Source organism: Hyperolius riggenbachi, chromosome 8, assembly GCF_040937935.1.
Source record: "Hyperolius riggenbachi isolate aHypRig1 chromosome 8, aHypRig1.pri, whole genome shotgun sequence".
NCBI classification, from domain to species: Eukaryota; Metazoa; Chordata; class Amphibia; order Anura; family Hyperoliidae; genus Hyperolius; species Hyperolius riggenbachi.
The window spans coordinates 7,321,707-7,341,225 of record NC_090653.1 but is presented as its reverse complement, the minus strand read 5'-3'; the positions used below and the strand labels follow the sequence as shown (position 1 = coordinate 7,341,225).

The 19,519-nt window shown below is 48.8% G+C and overlaps 1 long non-coding RNA gene across 2 annotated transcripts in view; it reads left to right on the top strand.

The window, feature by feature from the left end:
• Positions 1-460: 460 nt before the first annotated feature.
• LOC137528024 (uncharacterized) overlaps positions 461-19,519 on the top strand; it is a 45,466-nt gene continuing 26,407 nt past the window's right edge. For both annotated transcript variants that reach the window (XR_011023257.1, XR_011023258.1), the window contains exons 1-2: positions 461-597; positions 1,527-1,621. This is a non-coding gene — a long non-coding RNA (uncharacterized lncRNA). The remainder of the gene's footprint in view (positions 598-1,526; positions 1,622-19,519) is intronic.

Below are 19,519 nucleotides of genomic sequence, written 5' to 3'. Positions count from 1 at the left end.
CAAATGCAAGACCAATTTTCCTGCGAGTCATCCAATGTTGTATACATGATACGCTGCATGAAATTCCCCTCAAGAGGAATCTATATAGGAGAAACCGGACAAAAACTGTGCACAAGAATGAACCATCACCGCTTTAAAATTAATGAGGGTAAAATGGATACACCAGTGGGCCAACACTTCTGTGAACCAGGACACAGCATGCAAGATCTAAAAATACTTGTTCTTAAGGGTAACTTCAAAAATGATCAATCAAGAAAAATTTCTGAGTACAAATTTATGAAAATGTTCAAGACATTAACAGAAGGTTTAAATTGTGGAACAGGATTCATGACACCTTATGTAACATGATTGATTTGGCTTCATGATCTTCAGAAACCTGCTGGATTTCATGTATGGTTGCACTAACTCACTGGCTCCAGCCTGCTGATCACCTGACACCCAACGGATAAACAGTAACCAGCACAACTGTCATCTTCGTGCTTACCATTTATCTGCATCAGTGTTTTACTTCAGCTTACATCTGGAAATATGCCTGAAGAAGGGGACTAGGTTCCAGAAAGCTTGCATCATTTAACTCTATTAGTTAGCCATTAAAAGGTATTATTTTTTACAAAATGTTGTTTTTTTTTCAACCTATATAATAGAGTCAGATTATCTAACATTAAAAACATATATTTTATTATAAATGCATAAAACATATTTAAAGGGAACCTTAACTGGCGGGGAAAAATAAATTCACTTACCCGGGGGCTTTCCCAAGCCTCCTGCAGCCGTCCTGTGCCCGCGCCGGTCCTTCGGTGCCCTCCGGTCTCCCTCCGCCGCTAAGTTTCGTTTTCGGACGACTACCAGTCGTCCTCGGGCAAAGCGTCCTCTTCTTCCGCATTCCTCGTCGTAAAGAGCCGTAAAGCGCGTCCGCATGACGCGTTTGGCGTCATGCGGACGCGCTTTACGGCTCTTTACGACGGGGAATGCGGAAGAAGAGGACGCTTTGCTCGAGGGCGACTGGCAGTCGTCCGAAAACGAAACTTAGCGGCGGAGGGAGACCGGAGGGCACCGAAGGACCGGCGCGGGCACAGGACGGCTGCAGGAGGCTTGGGAAAGCCCCCAGGTAAGTGAATTTATTTTTCCCTGCCAGTTAAGGTTCCCTTTAAGAGAAAACACATATAGCTAGAACGGACACAAGCTGATATAGCCATCACGGTAATAAATGTTACATACAATAATTTGTCAGGCAATTTTTTGATTGCTCCTCTATATGTGGGCTTTTAAACTGAATTTGCTCCCAAGTAGTGACCACCCACTATATACAGTAAAGTGGGATCACACTGGGATCAGAGTGTCCGTATGTACTGTAATACTAGCAATAGATACACATTGGCCGAGATAGAAAGGGATGAATGGTTACTTGAACAAACGTACTCATAATATACACAAACACTGTGCTCCTTCTAGGCAGGGCTGGGTGATTCAATCTCTACCTGATTTCTGTGTCCTGTCTGAAAAAATGCCTCACTTCGTGTCCCCAGGAAATCCAAAGATGTTCTTAAAGGGAACCCGAGGGGAAAATAAACTGATGGGATAAACAACTGAATCTATCCTTCTACTCCTAAAAATGTGACAGGTGAGATCCTGATGATATTTACAGAGCACCAGAAACCAACAAGACAAATAAAGTACGTTAATATCACCTCTCCTTCTAAGGTCCGTACACACGCCGGACTGGAGGCAACGACGGGTCTGTCGTCACCTCCCGCTGGGTGGGCGTTCCAACGACAGTCCGGCGTGTGTACGCACTGTCGGCGGACTGATATGGCTGCTTCTGAGCGATCCACCGGGAGAAACAGCCGTATCAGTCCGCCGACAGTGCGTACACACGCCGGACTGTCGTTGGAACGCCCACCCAGCGGGAGGTGATGACGGACCCGTCGTTGCCTCCAGTCCGGTGTGTGTACGGGCCTTTAGACTGCATTTAACTGTTTTATACCTTTTGGGTGCCTCCGCCCAGTACTTCATTTACTCCAAAAAATTACTTTTTTAGATATTTTTTTTTATTTTTTATTTTATGTTTACATATTTACAAAGTGTATTTAATGTGTTACTGTCTCTGCTGAATGGCAATCTATTAAGTGTCCCAGAGCTAAAATACATGAACTTTTGAACTGTGTTATCGATCCCCTGCACTATGAAGCTGTTCTATGCTAGGAAAGTTTTAAGGCTGTAATTCCTTATGAGTGAGGATTACACAGTAGTCCAACAAGAGTCTGACAAGACAGAAACTTGCATGCCTGAAGTTTAACTCTTTCAGGCAGAATAAGAAGAAAATAAACACAGCTTAGTTATTTGTGTGCTAGGCACTGTACGTGTCACATGCCTATCTCATCATGTCACATGTCACTTAGGGTACACTTTAAGATTAAAACAACAACAACAACAAAAAAAAAACCTTAAAGGGAACCTGAAACAAGGCAAATTATTTAAAATAAACACATGACGTAGCTGCAAATGAATATTACATACTAACCTCACCGCCAGTTCCTCTGAGAAGCTCACCATTTTCTTCTTACAGTGATCCCTTCCAGTTCTGACAAGATTTTGTCAGAACTGAAATGTACCAGATGCTGTCAGTTACAACTGAATGTGCAAGGTAACGCCCATGTTTCCCTATGGCTCAAGAGGGCGATATTACAGTATAACAGTGTGCTGACCAGGAAGCTGTTATGGGGTAATGGCCATTTTCAAAATGGAGGACACAGAATTCCATTGATCATAGTGGACAAATGGGACGCATGAGAGGAGAAAGAGATTGATGAGTAGACTACACAGGAGGTTAGTATGACCTGTGTATGGTTAGTTTGACTTTGTATTTTCAGTTCAGGTTCTCTTTAAGGGCTCTTTCACATCTAGGGTGTTTTTGCCATTTTTTAAGCGTCGGCGATTTTCAAAATCGCCCTAAAAGCGCTTGTGCAATGATTCCCTATGAGAGTGTTCACATCTGAGCAGTTCGATTCCGATCCGCTAAAACTGCTGCCTGTAGGGTTTTTGGAGGTGATTTGCCTCAATGGAAAGTATAGGGAAATCGTCAATTGCTTGAAAAAGTGCTTTGTATAGCGATTTCCTGAGGGCTCTTTCATACCAGAGCTTCGCAACACAAAGGCAGTTCTTTGCATTAACCAAGGTAAAATGAAAGTCCATAGACTTTTTATTATTATTGAATTATAAAGCGCCAACATATTCCGTGGCGCTGTACAAAGTAAGAAACAAACATGGGGTACATAATAATACAGACAATGGTGTACACCAATATACAAGATACATAATTAGTAACAAAATACAAAAAATGATACAGCATACAGAGTACAAACTACAGAAGTGGTAATGACCGTGATAAAAGTAACATGATGAATAAAATGTATAATGATTTCCAAGACACAAAAGGGGGAGAGAGCCCTGTCCTTGTGAGCTTACAATCTATAGACTTTCATTTTACCTTTCACACCCGACGCTGCAGTTCGGTGCGTCACGGTTCCGACGCACCCGGGAGTGTCGATCCGCTGGGGAGTCGGCGTTTTCCATCGGGTTCAATTAATAGCTGCTGCCGCTGATTGCGTCGCGTCGCACCGCAGATTCCAGACGAAGAGCCGCAGGGCATATAACGCGTGCAGGAAACGGCTCCTGCACGCCTTGATAGATGTGAAAGAGGCCTGAGCGCTTTTAAGAATAAATACATTGTATTTATTCTTTTCCTGGTAAGAGTTCACTTCCTGACTTGCTCCAGTACGTGAAAAAACAAATCCCTCTGTAAAGCACTTAGAAAAGCGCTTTTACAAGAACTCGTAGCACCCAGGTAAGTGCCAGGAGGCACTAAAATAAACACTCACAAAATTGCAAGATGTTGGCCTCAGCGACTGTGATTTTACATGTGAGTGAAGCCTAACAGAGAGTTCAATCTCTTTTTTATGCTACATTTATCTAACATTAAAAACAGATATTTTATGGATGCAACACTTAACTGGCAACTTAACTGTAATACCACCTTTCTCATGAAAAGTTTTTGTTCCTTTGGCAAAGAATGATGCATTTCATGTCAGATACGTGACACGGAAAGCAATAAAAACCTCACAGAGTCCCAAGGTAAAAATGCCTTTTTTTTGGGTTCTGCTGGCCTCTATGAGTCCAACATTATTCTTCTCAGTTGTTGTCCTGGAATGTTATTTGTATTACCTCATATAAATACATATTATGTGTGAAATGTAACTACGATATATTTCCAAGCAGGTGTTACAGAAATATGTTTGGGGTTATATAAATCCAGCATATATAACTGAACATGCGCACAACTATGAGGGAGGGATCACACTTGTCTCGGTGGGAGCCGCAGGCCATTCCCCGCAAGCGTTCTGCCGCACGATATGTGTGTTTTCTCTGATATTTAGCGAATGCTGTTTTGTACAGTAGCCGGTGAGTTCACTGAGGAAACGCAGGCATTGTGCGGGGAAGTAATCCAGGTTGTATCTATTTGTGAACATTATGAAATATCACAGACGGCTCCTGAAAATGCAGCTGCACCATAGAAAATCATGAATGTGTTTTTGCATGCATTCAGGGCCGGATTTACCTACAGGTGGCCCATGTATAAAATGTGGCTCTTTGGGCGCGCCAAAGTGCCCCCTCTGCTCCCTTTCCTTCCCCCTCCCTCCCTCTGCAGAGTGAGAATGGAGTGGTTATTAGAAGAGAGTGACTCACCGGCTCCCAACGTCCCAGCAATGATGACCATTCAGCAGCGGCAGTGCGTCCAGCACCGTCTCCAAACACTGAGGCACCTATAGCTGGCTAATCTATACTGGGGAACCTATGGCTGGCTAACCTATACTGGGGAACCTATGGCTGGCTAACTTATACTGGGGAACCTATGGCTGGATAACCTACACTGGAGGTACCTATAGCTGTCTAACCTATACTGGGGCATCTATAGCTGGCTAACCTATACTAGGGAACCTATGGCTGGCTAACCTACACTGGAGGTACCTATAGCTGGCTAATCTATACTGGGGAACCTATGGCTGGCTAACCTATACTGGGGAACCTATGGCTGGCTAATCTGTGCTGCTACAGCCTATGCTGGAGGCACCTATGCCTGGCTAACTTATACTGGGGGCAGCTATGCCTATCTACCTATACTGGGGCACCTATAGCTGGCTTACCTATACTGGGGTACCTATAGCTGGCCAACCTATACTGGGCATCTATAGCTGGCTAACCTATACTGGTGAACCTATGGCTGGCTAACCTTTACAAGGGAACCTATGGCTGGCTAGCCTATACTGGGGAACCTATGGCTGGCTAATCTATGCTGCTATAGCCTATGCTGGAGGCACCTATGCCTGGCTAACTTATACTGGGGGCAGCTATGCCTATCTACCTATACTGGGGCACCTATAGCTGGCTTACCTATACTGGGGCACCTATAGCTGGCTTACCTATACTAGGGCACCTATAGCTGGCTAACCTATACTGGGGCATCTATAGCTGGCTAACCTATACTGGAGGTACCTATAGCTGGTTAACCTATACTGGGGAACCTATGGCTGGCTAACCCATACAAGGGAACCTATGGCTGGCTAACCTATACTTGAGAACCTATGGCTGGCTAATCTCTGCTGCTATAGCCTATGCTGGAGGCACCTATGCCTGGCTAACTTATACTGGGGGCAGCTATGCCTATCTACCTATACTGGGGCACCTATAGCTGGCTTACCTATACTGGGGCACCTATAGCTGGCTTACCTATACTGGGGCACCTATAGCTGGCTAACCTATACTGGGGCATCTATAGCTGGCTAACCTATACTGGGGAACCTATGGCTGGCTAACCTTTACAAGGGAACCTATGGCTGGCTAGCCTATACTGGGGAACCTATGGCTGGCTAATCTATGCAGCTATAGCCTATGCTGGAGGCACCTATGCCCGGCTAACCCATACGGGAGGCAGCAATGCCTATCTACCTATACTGGGGCACCTACAGCTGGCTAACCTATACTGGGACACCCATAGATGGCTACCTATACTGGGGGCACATATAGCTGGCTAACTCATATTGGTACAACTATACCTGGAACATCTATTTTGGGGCACCTATACCAGTCTAATCTATACTGGGGAACCTGTAGCTGGCACATCTGACTCTGTGGGGGGGTAGCACAACTGAATGTCTATGGGGTGTGTGTGAGGGTGTGTGGCCTGTGTCAAGGGGTGGGGTTTAGGGCAGCGGTGCTTCTGTGCCTAAGCTTCCGTGCCTATAGGCTCCTCAGATGTAAAACCAGAACTGTATGCATTTTCACATTGTGGTAATCAAACTCTGCAGACCTGCGTGACCAGTAAACATTGTGTGTGCTTCGGAAGGTGCGTACACACCTTTGACAGATCAAGACCTGATCTCCTTGGGGACATTGCTGGGTCGGCCTGTACAGATGTGGAGTCAGCTGTGCAGCTGGCAATGCATTCTGCTGCAATGCAGGGGTGAAGGGTGCAAGGAAAAATGGGTGCAGCCGAAATCTTAAAAAACGATACAGATTGTGTAAACCTGCAATATCTATGGAACGAAAAAAAAAAAAACTTTAAACAAACAAACAAACAAGACGTGTCCCCACTATTCATCCTAACTAGCTAATTTTGTGATTTATAGCAGCCATGGGGGCTTTGTGATTAACTGCAGAAATTCATTCCTTTGACTTCAATGCAATTCACAAAAATATAACATTTTGTAAATTTGTGGCCAATTCGCTTTGACGCGCAACTTGAACAATTAGTTTGGTCATCCCTAAAATAGAGGTTGTCAACGTGAGCTTCTCAATGAGAGATCGTCAATCAACAATTTCAGTAACAAAATTGTTGCATAGAGGTTAGGGTCCCTTCCAATATAATAACCTCACTGCGGTGAACGTGTCTAGTTAGTATGACATTTTTTTGCATGCAAAATGTTTTGGAAGCTAACATCCTCCATTAGTGTAATTTGTAAAGCTTTTTTTTAGATGCAATTGGGTGCATTTATGCCTTTAAGAGGCTCTGCAGTGCACACCTCTTGTTGTTAAGTCAATCAGGTCACGGTGCAGCCTGGTTTTGTATGTGCTGCCATTTCTCCCTACTGTGTACTGAATTGCATTGATCTGAGACTAAGCTTTATACAATCTGCATACAATTTACATACAAGCAGGATTGCTGGCATTTCATGGACCATCTCTAGTCATGAGAACCTACATAAGGCAACCTCACTGCCATCAAACATGAGGTTATTGGCATCTCATGGACCATCTCTGGTCATGAGAACCTCCATAAGGCAACCTCACTGCCATCAAACATGAGGTTATTGGCATCTCATGGACCATCTCTGGTCATGAGAACCTCCATAAGGCAACCTCACTGCCATCAAACATGAGGTAATTGGCATCTCATGGACCATCCCTGGTCATGAGAACCTCCATGAGGCAACCTCGCTGCCATCAAACATGAGCTTATTGGCATCTCTTGGACCATCTCTGGCCATGAGAACCTCCATAAGGCAACCTCGCTGCCATCAAACTTTAGGTAATTGGCATCTCATGTCATGGACCATGTCTGGTCATGAGAGCCTCCATAAGGCAACCTCGCTGCCATCAAAGATGAGCTTATTGGCATCTCTTGGACCATCTCTGGCCATGAGAACCTCCATAAGGCAACCTCGCTGCCATCAAACATGAGGTAATTGGCATCTCATGGTCCATCTCTGGTCATGAGAACCTCCATAAGGCAACCTCGCTGCCATCAAACATGAGGTAATTGGCATCTCATGGTCCATCTCTGGTCATGAGAACCTACATAAGGCAACCTCGCTGCCATCAAACATGAGGTTAAAGAAGAGATATCCTCCAGGGAAGGCTTGCTGCGATAATTTCAGTGATTTCAGAAGCCACTGCCAGCAATTTAAAACTGAAGTATTGTGACTGCAATTGAAACGTCTCTTTTTGGCAGACTAATTAATTGGGTTTTATATTTAAGCTATAGATTCCTCCAAACTTCTATTAAACCTTTAGTTAATTAAGTGAAAACTGCTCGCGTCCCTGAAGAATTCCGACTTTTCGTGCTGACCCCGAGGGCTCATTCGCCGTATAGAATGCTTAGCGTTACATTCTTCTGAAAACATCTTTGATGTGGAGTCTTGCGGACCTGTAATCAATAGAAGTGGTATGATTAAAGTGCAGATAGCTTCCTCACTGTGTAATGATATTGTAATTTATACCTCATCAGTAATCAGTGCAGGGCGATTGTCCAGAGAGATCAGCTTCTGACCGCCGACTTATTATTAGTCATATTTCTTTATAAGGCACCTTTGTATTCCGGGGGGCTGTATGGGGTATGATACAGACTATAGTGCGGACAATAAGTACATAGCACATGAACAGGACAGTCAGAACATCCAGAAACGTAAGTACAAAATACATTGCCTGGTATGGGACCATCATCAGCGTGCACGAAATAGAGGCGCAAGGAAAAATGGCTGCAGGGTGAAGTCAAAATGTTAAAAAATGATAAAGATTGTTTTCAAGTAGGCGCAAAGTAAAGCTGAAAACATGTAAACAGTGGTGCTCACCGCCAGGTCGTGATCACGCTTACGCGTGGATTCACGACCATTTTGACGCATTCCGCCTCGGACACGAAAATCCGTGAATAGATTTTCAACCACGAAAATCTACTTCGGCTTCGCGTGAATGCGGACAGAAATCCGCATTCACGCTCGTGAAACCCGGGGCTGAAGTCGTGGTTTGCGGAAATGCGTCAAACTATGCGGAAGTGACACATTGCAGGCCAATCAGAGTGCCCCAGCCAGGCCCTAGCAACCAATCACAGGAGGGGAGCTATGCCCTCCCCTCCTGAATATAAAGCGGCGGCCATGATGGAAAAGCTCTGTCCTTGCTACTAGACTGTGGTGCTGAGAGGATTATCTCCAGGCCATTGTTGTTTGAGCAAGTGCATTTATTGTGTTAAAAACAAAGCGTTTTTTTTGCTAACACTGCTCTTATACTGTACACAGTTAGCTAGTCAGTGAGTGATTGCTGTAGTTAGTTGTAGTCAGTGTAGTGTAGTGGGAGTGTGGGAGTCTAGTGATTATTTAACTGTGTGTAGTGCTGTGCAGGCAGGTTCAGTGCTGCAGTGTAATGGGAGTGGGGATTATCTGCGTGTAGAGTGCAGGCAGGCAGGTTAGTGCAGCTGCAGTGTTCACTTGTATATTCCAGTGACAGTTATACACTTGTACTATTTGCAGGCAGCCAGTCACACCGCCAGCGCCGCCACTCTCTGCCAGCGCTGTTCATTCATTCTGTCAGTGATCTTGTGCCGTGCCCAGTGCCCACTGCTCGCTCGCTCGCTGGCATATGAGCATCTCATTACACAGTGTGACATCCTTGTGTGCCCACTGCATCCTTCAGTGACCTAGTTGTATATCCAGTGCCCACTGCTGTGCCCACTGCATCCTTCAGTGACCTTGTACTGTGGCCACTGCATCCTTCAGTGACCTAGTTGTATATCCAGTGCCCACTGCTGTGCCCACTGCATCCTTCAGTGACCTTGTACTGTGCCCACTGCATCCTTCAGTGACCTAGTTGTATATCCAGTGCCCACTGCTGTGCCCACTGCATTCTTCAGTGACCTTGTACTGTGGCCACTGCATCCTTCAGTGACCTTGTACTGTGCCCACTGCATCCTTCAGTGACCTTGTACTGTGCCCACTGCATCCTTCAGTGACCTTGTACTGTGGCCACTGCATCCTTCAGTGACCTAGTTGTATATCCAGTGCCCACTGCTGTGCCCACTGCATCCTTCAGTGACCTTGTACTGTGGCCACTGCATCCTTCAGTGACCTAGTTGTTTATCCAGTGCCCACTGCTGTGCCCACTGCATCCTTCAGTGACCTTGTACTGTGCCCACTGCATCCTTCAGTGACCTAGTTGTATATCCAGTGCCCACTGCTGTGCCCACTGCATTCTTCAGTGACCTTGTACTGTGGCCACTGCATCCTTCAGTGACCTTGTACTGTGCCCACTGCATCCTTCAGTGACCTTGTACTGTGCCCACTGCATCCTTCAGTGACCTTGTACTGTGGCCACTGCATCCTTCAGTGACCTAGTTGTATATCCAGTGCCCACTGCTGTGCCCACTGCATCCTTCAGTGACCTTGTGCTGTGCCCACTGCATCCTTCAGTGACCTTGTACTGTGCCCACTGCATCCAGTGATTCATTACTAGCAACATGTCTGGCAGGGTTTCGCGGGGTGAGAGGAAAGGGAGTTCAATTGCCTCAGCCACTTCTGGGACTGCTCCACGTCCAGGGAGAGGACGCCCAGCTGTACGTGGTCGTGATGCAGCAGAAAAGGGGGCAGCAAAGCCTGGGCCGAGTCAGCGGACGCCATTGTCCAAATATTTTAACGTTTCTGGTCCCCGTGTGGTGGTTGAGCAAATGGAACCTGACGTACTCATGGACATCATGACTTCCTCCCAGACCTCTACTGTGAGCACCACTCCAAGCAGTAGCAGCAGCAGCCAACATCCCACGCTCGTTGTGACATCCACCCCAGCACCCACTGGTCAGCATCCCTCCCAGGATGACAGCGTTCTGTCCCTCAGTCCGGCATCTGGGAACCTGCTGATGCAAGAAGCACAGGACTTACTGGGGACTGATGTGGCAGAGATTGAGATCGGGCCACAATCACAAGCGTTGTTGAGTTCTGGTGATGAAGAAGAGGGGTCTGTGTCTGGGGATGTAGGGACAGAAGAGGAGGCGGGGGAGTTAGAGGAAGAGCTGGATTATGATGATGCTGCTGATGATGACGTTGTGGACCCTAACTATGTGCAGCCTGCTGAGTCCGTGGAAGAATGGTCAGAGCAGGATGACGAGTCACCTCGGCCTAGGCAAGGATATCGCCATATGTCAGGCAGGGGCAGGGGCATCGGCAGCAGTGGGCGTGGAGGAAGTAGACAGGACACTGCTTCAGCCGGCACCACCACCATGCAACCCCCGGCAACTACTACCACACATTGCTCCGCTGCACCCTCTGCTAGTGGGGGCCGCAGTAAATTAAAGTCACCAGTGTGGGATTGCTTTGAGGAATGTACTGATGACAAAAGGTATGCGGTGTGCAGGTTATGCAGCAAAAGATTGAGCCGTGGGAAAAGTCTGAGCAAGATGGGTACCTCATCCCTCCAGGGCCACCTGAGAAGCCGCCACTGCCGCGAGTATGCGGACTTTAAGAGGAAGCAGGCACTGCTGGCAGGGGTTCCTGAGAGCAGAAGGCCCACCAGCGCAGCAGCATCCTCCCTCCCTCAGGGTCGTGAATCCCCCACAGCAGCAGCAGTAGTAGCACGCAAGCGCTCTTCCACCTCGGCTGCTCAGGACACAGACATTGAGGCTGGCAGCCAGTGTTCGTCTCTCTCCTCTGTCTCCCCTGCATCCCAGCGTCGTCAGACCCTGCTGAGCGACACCTTTCAGGGTCTGACCAAACCTCTGCCTCCAAGCCACAGGCGGATCCGCAAACTAAATGGCTTGCTGGCCCGGGCCATGGCATCACAGCTGCTTCCCTACTCCCTGGTGCAGGAGGGGAGCGCCATGCGGACGCTGCTCCAATTTGGCATCCCCGAGTGGCAAGTCCCCAGTCGCCACTATTTCAGCAGGAGCGCGATCCCAGCACTCCACAAGTTTGCGGTGGAAAACGTGGCCCGTTCCCTGGACTACTCTGTGGGCAAGCGGGTCCACGTGACCATGGACTCGTGGAGTAGCAGATTTGGGACAGGTCGCTACCTGTCCTTTACGGCCCACTGGGTGACACTGATGGAAGGGAGGGAGGACAAGAGCGCATCAGCCCAGCTAGTGGTGCCACCACGCGGGATCAGGGGGGATGCAGAAGGGTCCTGTCACGACACTCCCTCAGCACCCGGAAAGCAAGCCCGCCTCGGCAGCAGCAGCGCCAAGCCTCGGCACTGCCAAGCCCTTTTAAAATTGGTGACCCTGGGGAAGGAGAGGCTTACGGCCACCAACGTCCTGGCCGCCCTCAGGAAGCAGGAGCGGAGGTGGCTGACCCCCAGAGGCCTGGAAGTGGGGTATGTGGCAGCCGATAACGGGGCCAACCTGGTGGCAGCAGTGCAGCAGGGAAACCTCCAGCACATCCCCTGCTTGGCCCACGTGCTCAATCTTGTGGTGCAGCGCTTCTTGCGCACCTACCAGGGGATGAGCGAGCTGCTGCAGGATGCCCGGGCGGTGGTACGCTTTTTCCGCCTGTCAGCCACTGCCTCTGCACTTTTGTCCACCTTACAGCAGCAGTATGGAAGGCCACAACACCGGATGATCATCGACATGCCAGTTCGCTGGAATTCGACTCTGGCCATGTTGGAGCGGCTGTGTCAGCACAGGCTGGCTCTTAGAGCCTACATGCGAGACCCAAGTGTCCCCAGCAACCAGCAAGTCCCCATGATTACTGCCACTCAGTGGACACTGATGCAGCAAGTATGCCTGGTGCTGAGTCCCTTCCTGGAGGCAACCAAGATGGTCAGTGAGGAGCGGGCCTCTGTGTGCCAGTGGGTGCCCTTGGTTTGTCTACTGGAGCAGGCAATGGACAATTTAATTGAGCGTGGGGATGAAGCCCTGAGGCAGTTGGAAGAACAGGAGCAGATGGCAGCACAGTCCAGCTCAGAGGAGGGCTCACAGCAGGTAGTGGAAGAGTTGGAGGTCCCTAACCTGAATGAGGAGGAGGAGGAGGAGCAGAGTGCAGCAGGCGTTGTACGTGGATGGCGGTTTGAGGAGGACAACGACATGGCACAGGAAGAGGACAGGCATGCGTTATGGGACAATGGCGAGGACGAGGAAGATCTTGCTGGCAGGGCCCACTTGTTTCCCATGGCTGTGCACAGGGCCGGGCCGAGGCATAGGCTGGAGAGGCTCCAGCCTCAGGGCGCAGTGTAGGAGGGGGCGCAGAATTCATTCAGCTGTCATTCCTAATTGTGTTTGAAGCAGAAAGAAATAAGAAAAGGGGATACATGGCAGTGACTGCAAGCCAGATAACTAGATATTGAGGTGTTGGGGAGGTTGTGGGACCTGTGGCACCTCTTAGTCTAATAGCAATCAGTGTTTGATGGCTCGGGTGGCAGGGATGGAGGGGCGCACTTTGGTGTCTCAGCCTTGGGTGCTGGAGGACCTTGTCCCGGCTCTGGCTGTGCACATGTTGCGCTGCCTTCGCAGGGACCCCCGGGTGATCCAGATGCGTTCAAGGGAGGACATCTGGATTACCTTGATGCTTGATCCCCGTCTGAAGGGGAAGCTGGGAGACTTAATGACGCCATCCACCACCGAGCAACGCACAAGGGAGTTGAAGGAGGCCCTTGTGCGCAGACTACTGGAAGCATTCCCCCAGCCTTCCACCCCCACTGTAACTGCTCTGCCAAGCCAGCAAGAGGTGCCTGCCATTGCCACTAGCAGCACAACAACAACCACCAGCAGCAGTAGCAGCAACTGGCGCCCCGGAGACCTGAAGAGCCTAAGCAAGAGCCTGTATGCAGTGCAGCAGCCCAGAACAGAGGTGCCCGCCACAGCATCCACCACCAACCAGCACAAGCAACGACTGACCACCATGGTGTCTGACTATATGGGGTCATCCAGCGGGCTCAATGACACCGACAGCCCCGTGGACCCCTTGGAGTACTGGGTCAAGAGACTGGACATCTGGAGCGAGCTTTCCCAGTACGCCCTGGAACTCCTATCCTGCCCTCCTTCCAGTGTCCTCTCAGAGAGATGCTTTAGTGCGGCCGGTGGCGTGGTCACAGAGAAGCGCTCTCGGCTCTCCCACGCCTCTGTGGACAAACTCACCTTCCTGAAAATCAACCAGGCTTGGGTGGAAGGTGAGTTTCTGGCCCCTATTGTCGGACACAGGGGGACATGAAGTGGCTGCTGCATGTGCTGTTGTTAACTATGCCTGCCTTTATAAAGACATTTACTACCTGCCTAGTGCCTACCTTGGTTAATTTTTTGGTGTTATGGTACTACTACCAGTAAGTTGCCATGGTCCTCCTTCTGAGCTGCTGAACTGACCGCCCGCTTTGTCCTCCTGACTCAGTCGCTACTACACTCTGCGTTCACACTGCCCGGGTCACCGGGTGCATTTAATTTTTTGGCCAGCACTATGACGCTGTGCTACTACTACTGTGCTGCTGCTGCTGAACTGACCGCCCGCTTTGTCCTCCTGACTCAGTCGCTACTACACTCTGCGTTCACACTGCCCGGGTCGCCGGGTGCATTTAATTTTTTGGCCAGCACTATGACGCTGTGCTACTACTACTGTGCTGCTGCTGCTGCTGAACTGACCGCCCGCTTTGTCCTCCTGACTCAGTCGCTACTACACTCTGCGTTCACACTGCCCGGGTCGCCGGGTGCATTTAATTTTTTGGCCAGCACTATGACGCTGTGCTACTACTACTGTGCTGCTGCTGCTGAACTGACCGCCCGCTTTGTCCTCCTGACTCAGTCGCTACTACACTCTGCGTTCACACTGCCCGGGTCGCCAGGTGCATTTAATTTTTTGGCCAGCACTATGACGCTGTGCTACTACTACTGTGCTGCTGCTGCTGAACTGACCGCCCGCTTTGTCCTCCTGACTCAGTCGCTACTACACTCTGCGTTCACACTGCCCGGGTCGCCGGGTGCATTTAATTTTTTGGCCAGCACTATGACGCTGTGCTACTACTACTGTGCTGCTGCTGCTGAACTGACCGCCCGCTTTGTCCTCCTGACTCAGTCGCTACTACACTCTGCGTGCACACTGCCCGGGTCGCCGGGTGCATTTAATTTTTTGGCCAGCACTATGACGCTGTGCTACTACTACTGTGCTGCTGCTGCTGAAATGACCGCCCGCTTTGTCCTCCTGACTCAGTCGCTACTACACTCTGCGTTCACACTGCCCGGGTCGCCTGGTGCATTTAATTTTTTGGCCAGCACTATGACGCTGTGCTGCTACTACTACCACCAGTATGTTGCCGTGGTCCTTCTGTGCTGCTGAACTGACCGCCTGCATAGTCCTTCTCCTGACTCAGTCGCTACCACCACTGCACTCTGCGTTCACACTGCCCGTGTCCACTGACAACTCTGCTGCGATGTCATTGCTAATTGCTGCAAAAAAACCAAAAAAAAAATTACAAAAACCTCTCTGGAGCCTTTTTGGCGTCAGCCACTCATCCTCCTCCAGCGGTACCTTCGCTACCAAGTGCCATTGGAACTCGCCTTCACCTCTTTGACTGCTTAACGCGTATATCCCTTTTTAAAACCACTTATTACCAATTAATAGCCCCATTTAAAGTGTTGATTTCACTTTAACATCCATTTTCTCTAGAAAAAAAATTTTTTGGGGAATTTTTTATGTTGAAGTTATGTTGCCCCTTATCACCTCGATAATCCATGCTATTTGGGGGACTGTAGCATGTATGGGGGCTTTGTTATTAACGTTAAAAGAAAATCCGCCTCCGGGCGTGAATCCGCGCGTGATTACGCCATTCACGGGAAAAAATCCGCGTGGTTGCGTGGACGCGGACGAAAATCCGCATGCGGCGGGGCCGAATGCGGATTTTTTTTTGCAACCACGCGGATTTCCGAATTCGTGGATAGGGCACATCCGAGCATCCCTGCATGTAAATGGAAAGTACTGTTTTAAAACAGACGGTAAATGAAAATAAAAAAGATATTTACTTTGAAAACCATTTCACAATTCAAAATTACAGTTTAACCTAGCCCTGCTCTCATACAGAACCCCCCCCCCCCCCCCCCGGTGGTGCCTAACTCTAAGGGTCCACTCGCACTTGCCGATCGCAACACGCTGGCGATTTTGCTAGGGTTTGGCTCTGGCATTTTTTGGGGATTAATGGCAAAAAAAAAATCACCATTCACGCCTGGCGATTTTTAGTGATCGCGTTTTGCCCTTCTATAGCACTTAAACGTGATCGCCGGGAAATCACCTGTAAATGGTGCAGGCTACGCGTTTGCGTTTAGCGTTTTGGGGCAATTTGCAGCGATTTTACTATCCTAGCGCTTTGAAAAGCGCTAACGTTTGAGCGTATTGCCAAAATCGCCGGCAAAACGCTCAAGTGTGAATGGGCCCTGAGACCCCTCTGGTGGAGCTTAACCCTAAAACTCCCCTGGTTGTGCCTAACTCTAAGACCCCCCATGTGGTGTCTAACCCTAGGAACCCCCCCCCCCCTTGTGGTGTCTAACCCTAGGAACCCCCCCCTGTGGTGCCTAAACCTAAGACACCCCACACAGTGGTGCCTAACCTTAACACCCCCCAGTGGAACCTACCCCCCCCCCCCTGGAGGTGCCTACCCTTAACCCCAGCATCTATTGTTACCTGCACTGCGATCCTGCAGCGTCTATTACCTGCACTGCGATCCTGCAGCATCTATTGTTACCTGCACTGCGATCCTGCAGCATCTATTGTTACCTGCACTGCGATCCAGCAGCATCTATTGTTACCTGCACTGCGATCCAGCAGCGTCTATTGTTACCTGCACTGCGATCCTGCAGCATCTATTGTTACCTGCACTGTGATCCAGCAGCATATATTGTTACCTGCACTGCGATCCTGCAGCATCTATTGTTACCTGCACTGCAATCCTGCAGCATCTATTGTTACCTGCACTGCGATCCTGCAGCATCTATTGTTACCTGCACTGTGATCCAGCAGCATCTATTGTTACCTGCACTGCGATCCTGCAGCATCTATTGTTACCTGCACTGCAATCCTGCAGCATCTATTGTTACCTGCACTGCGATCCTGCAGCATCTATTGTTACCTGCACTGCGATCCTGCAGCATCTATTGTTACCTGCACTGTGATCCTGCAGCATATATTGTTACCTGCACTGCGATCCTGCAGCATCTATTGTTACCTGCACTGCAATCCTGCAGCATCTATTGTTACCTGCACTGCGATCCTGCAGCATCTATTGTTACCTGCACTGCGATCCAGCAGCATCTATTGTTACCTGCACTGCAATCCTGCAGCATCTATTGTTACCTGCACTGCGATCCTGCAGCGTCTATTGTTACCTGCACTGCGATCCAGCAGCGTCTATTGTTACCTGCACTGCGATCCTGCAGCATCTATTGTTACCTGCACTGCGTTCCTGTAGCCTCTATTACCTGCACTGTAATCCAGCAGCGTCTATTACCTGCAATGCGATCCAGCAGCATCTATTATTACCTGCAATGCGATGCAGCAGCATCTATTGTTACCTGCACTGCGATCCTGCAGCATCTATTGTTACCTGCACTGCGATCCTGCAACATCTATTGTTACCTGCACTGCAATCCAGCAGCATATATTATTACCTGCACTGCGATCCTGCAGCATCTATTGTTACCTGCACTGCAATCCTGCAGCATCTATTGTTACCTGCACTGCAATCCTGCAACATCTAGTGTTACCTGCACTGCGATCCTGCAGCATCTATTGTTACCTGCACTGCGATCCTGCAGCATCTATTGTTACCTGCACTGTAATCCAGCAGCGTCTATTACCTGCAATGCGATCCTGCAGCATCTATTGTTACCTGCACTGCAATCCTGCAGCATCTAATGTTACCTGCACTGCGATCCAGCAGCATCTATTGTTACCTGCACTGCAATCCTGCAACATCTATTGTTACCTGCACTGCGATCCAGCAGCATATATTGTTACCTGCACTGCGATCCAGCAGAATCTATTACCTGTGCTGCAATCCTGCAGAATCTATTGTTACCTGCACTGTGATCCAGCAGAATCTATTACCTGTGCTGCAATCCTGCAGTATCTGTGGTGTTGGTTGGATTCGCGACAATGTGAGCCGAGACATTTTCTCCCACTTGGGAATATAATGAGCCCCTCAGTTTTTTTGTATATGGCGTTTCACTGAGTTAAATAATGAGAAAGTCAGAGTTGCAACTATTTGTGGAATGCTTCTGCCTACCTTGTTACTGGAGCTCAGCCAAGACAGACTGTGCTGTTTGGAGGAGCCCTTACCACTGTCAGATATGGTGCTTTAAAAATAAGCTCTCCTCTTCTTCTTTTCTTTCAGCCTTATTATAGGCACCTTACACGGGAGCCGGCAGAATACATTTTTAGTAATAGTTACCATAGTTATTAGAGAGATGAGTTCCTCAGGCAGCTCGGGCTCCTTCCTCACCAAAAGGTAGAATCATTATCTAATGGCGCACAGCCAGACTACGAGACAAAAAGGTATTTTAGCTTGTGAGAGAGTGAAAATCAATTAGAAACTCATTTTGGGTTTTTCCAGTTGTCTGTGTGTCACCTGGAGAGATGGTCACTGACTTCCTGTCCTTGAGTGTGATTGGACTGTCACTGCAGACTTTGTGTCACTGCTGGGGGGGGGGGGGGGGGGCTGTGCCCAGACTGGTGGAAGAGAAGAAGTCCCAAAGACTGTGAAATCTTGCTGAAATCTAATATTACTAGGTGTAGATCAGTTAAATAATTATTATAAGGGTGGACATATACAATTCAATGTATTTAAATGTTCTTTTTTGTAAGATTTGATCTATTACTGTATTTTTCGGCATATAAAACGCTCCGGACCACAAGACACGCCTAGTTTTAGAGGGCAAAATAGAAGAAAGTAAAGAGGCGCCCATTGATATATAATCACTCTAAAATCAATAAAAAAGATGAGGTGGCTAACCTCACAGGCTCACTTTAGGTAAGGAAAAATTTATTTGAAAATTAAGCACAGGCAATGCGTTTCGTGGGACCATGCCCACTTCTTCAGGCCAAATAAAAGTGCCGTTGCAGTCTATTTGCCACATTCGGGGCAAATAGACTACCATGGGGAGGAGCAGTACTTCATACTTAGAGGGCAAAAACCAGGGGAAAAATATATTAAACCTGGTGCATCCATGGTTCAGGAGCGTCTTGTAGGTATTTTTCCCCAATTATTAGATCCACCTTGTGTCTCATGTGTCCTCCTGTGTCCTTTATGTTTCCTCTGGGGTCCCCTTGTGTCCTCCTGTGTCGCCTATGTGTCCCCTTCTGCCCGTCATGTGTTCATAATGTGCCCTTCTCTGTCCTCGTCTGTTCCCAAGTGTCCCGTTCTGTCCCCATGTGTCCCCATTTGTCCCCTTCTGGCCCCATGTGTCCCCAGGTGTCCCTTATATTTCCCTTCTGTTCCCATGTGTCCCTCCCTGTCCCCCATGAGTCCTTCACTCCCCTGAATAAATTAAATCATCAGCAGCATGGCTCAGCTAATCCATCAGAGCTCGCGGCCATCAGAGACCTCTCCTTCACTGCCGCCCACATTGGGGTTTCTGCTGTGTCATCAGGAGTGGAGGAAAACACAAGGGGGAGCGGAGGAGACATGGGGACAATGCAGGGAGTCCCCAGCATTGTCACAGGTTGGCGGCTTGCATTAGCGGGCGTTTGTAAGTTGGGAACTCCCTGTATTTGGCATATAAGACTTTTTCTTCCCATAT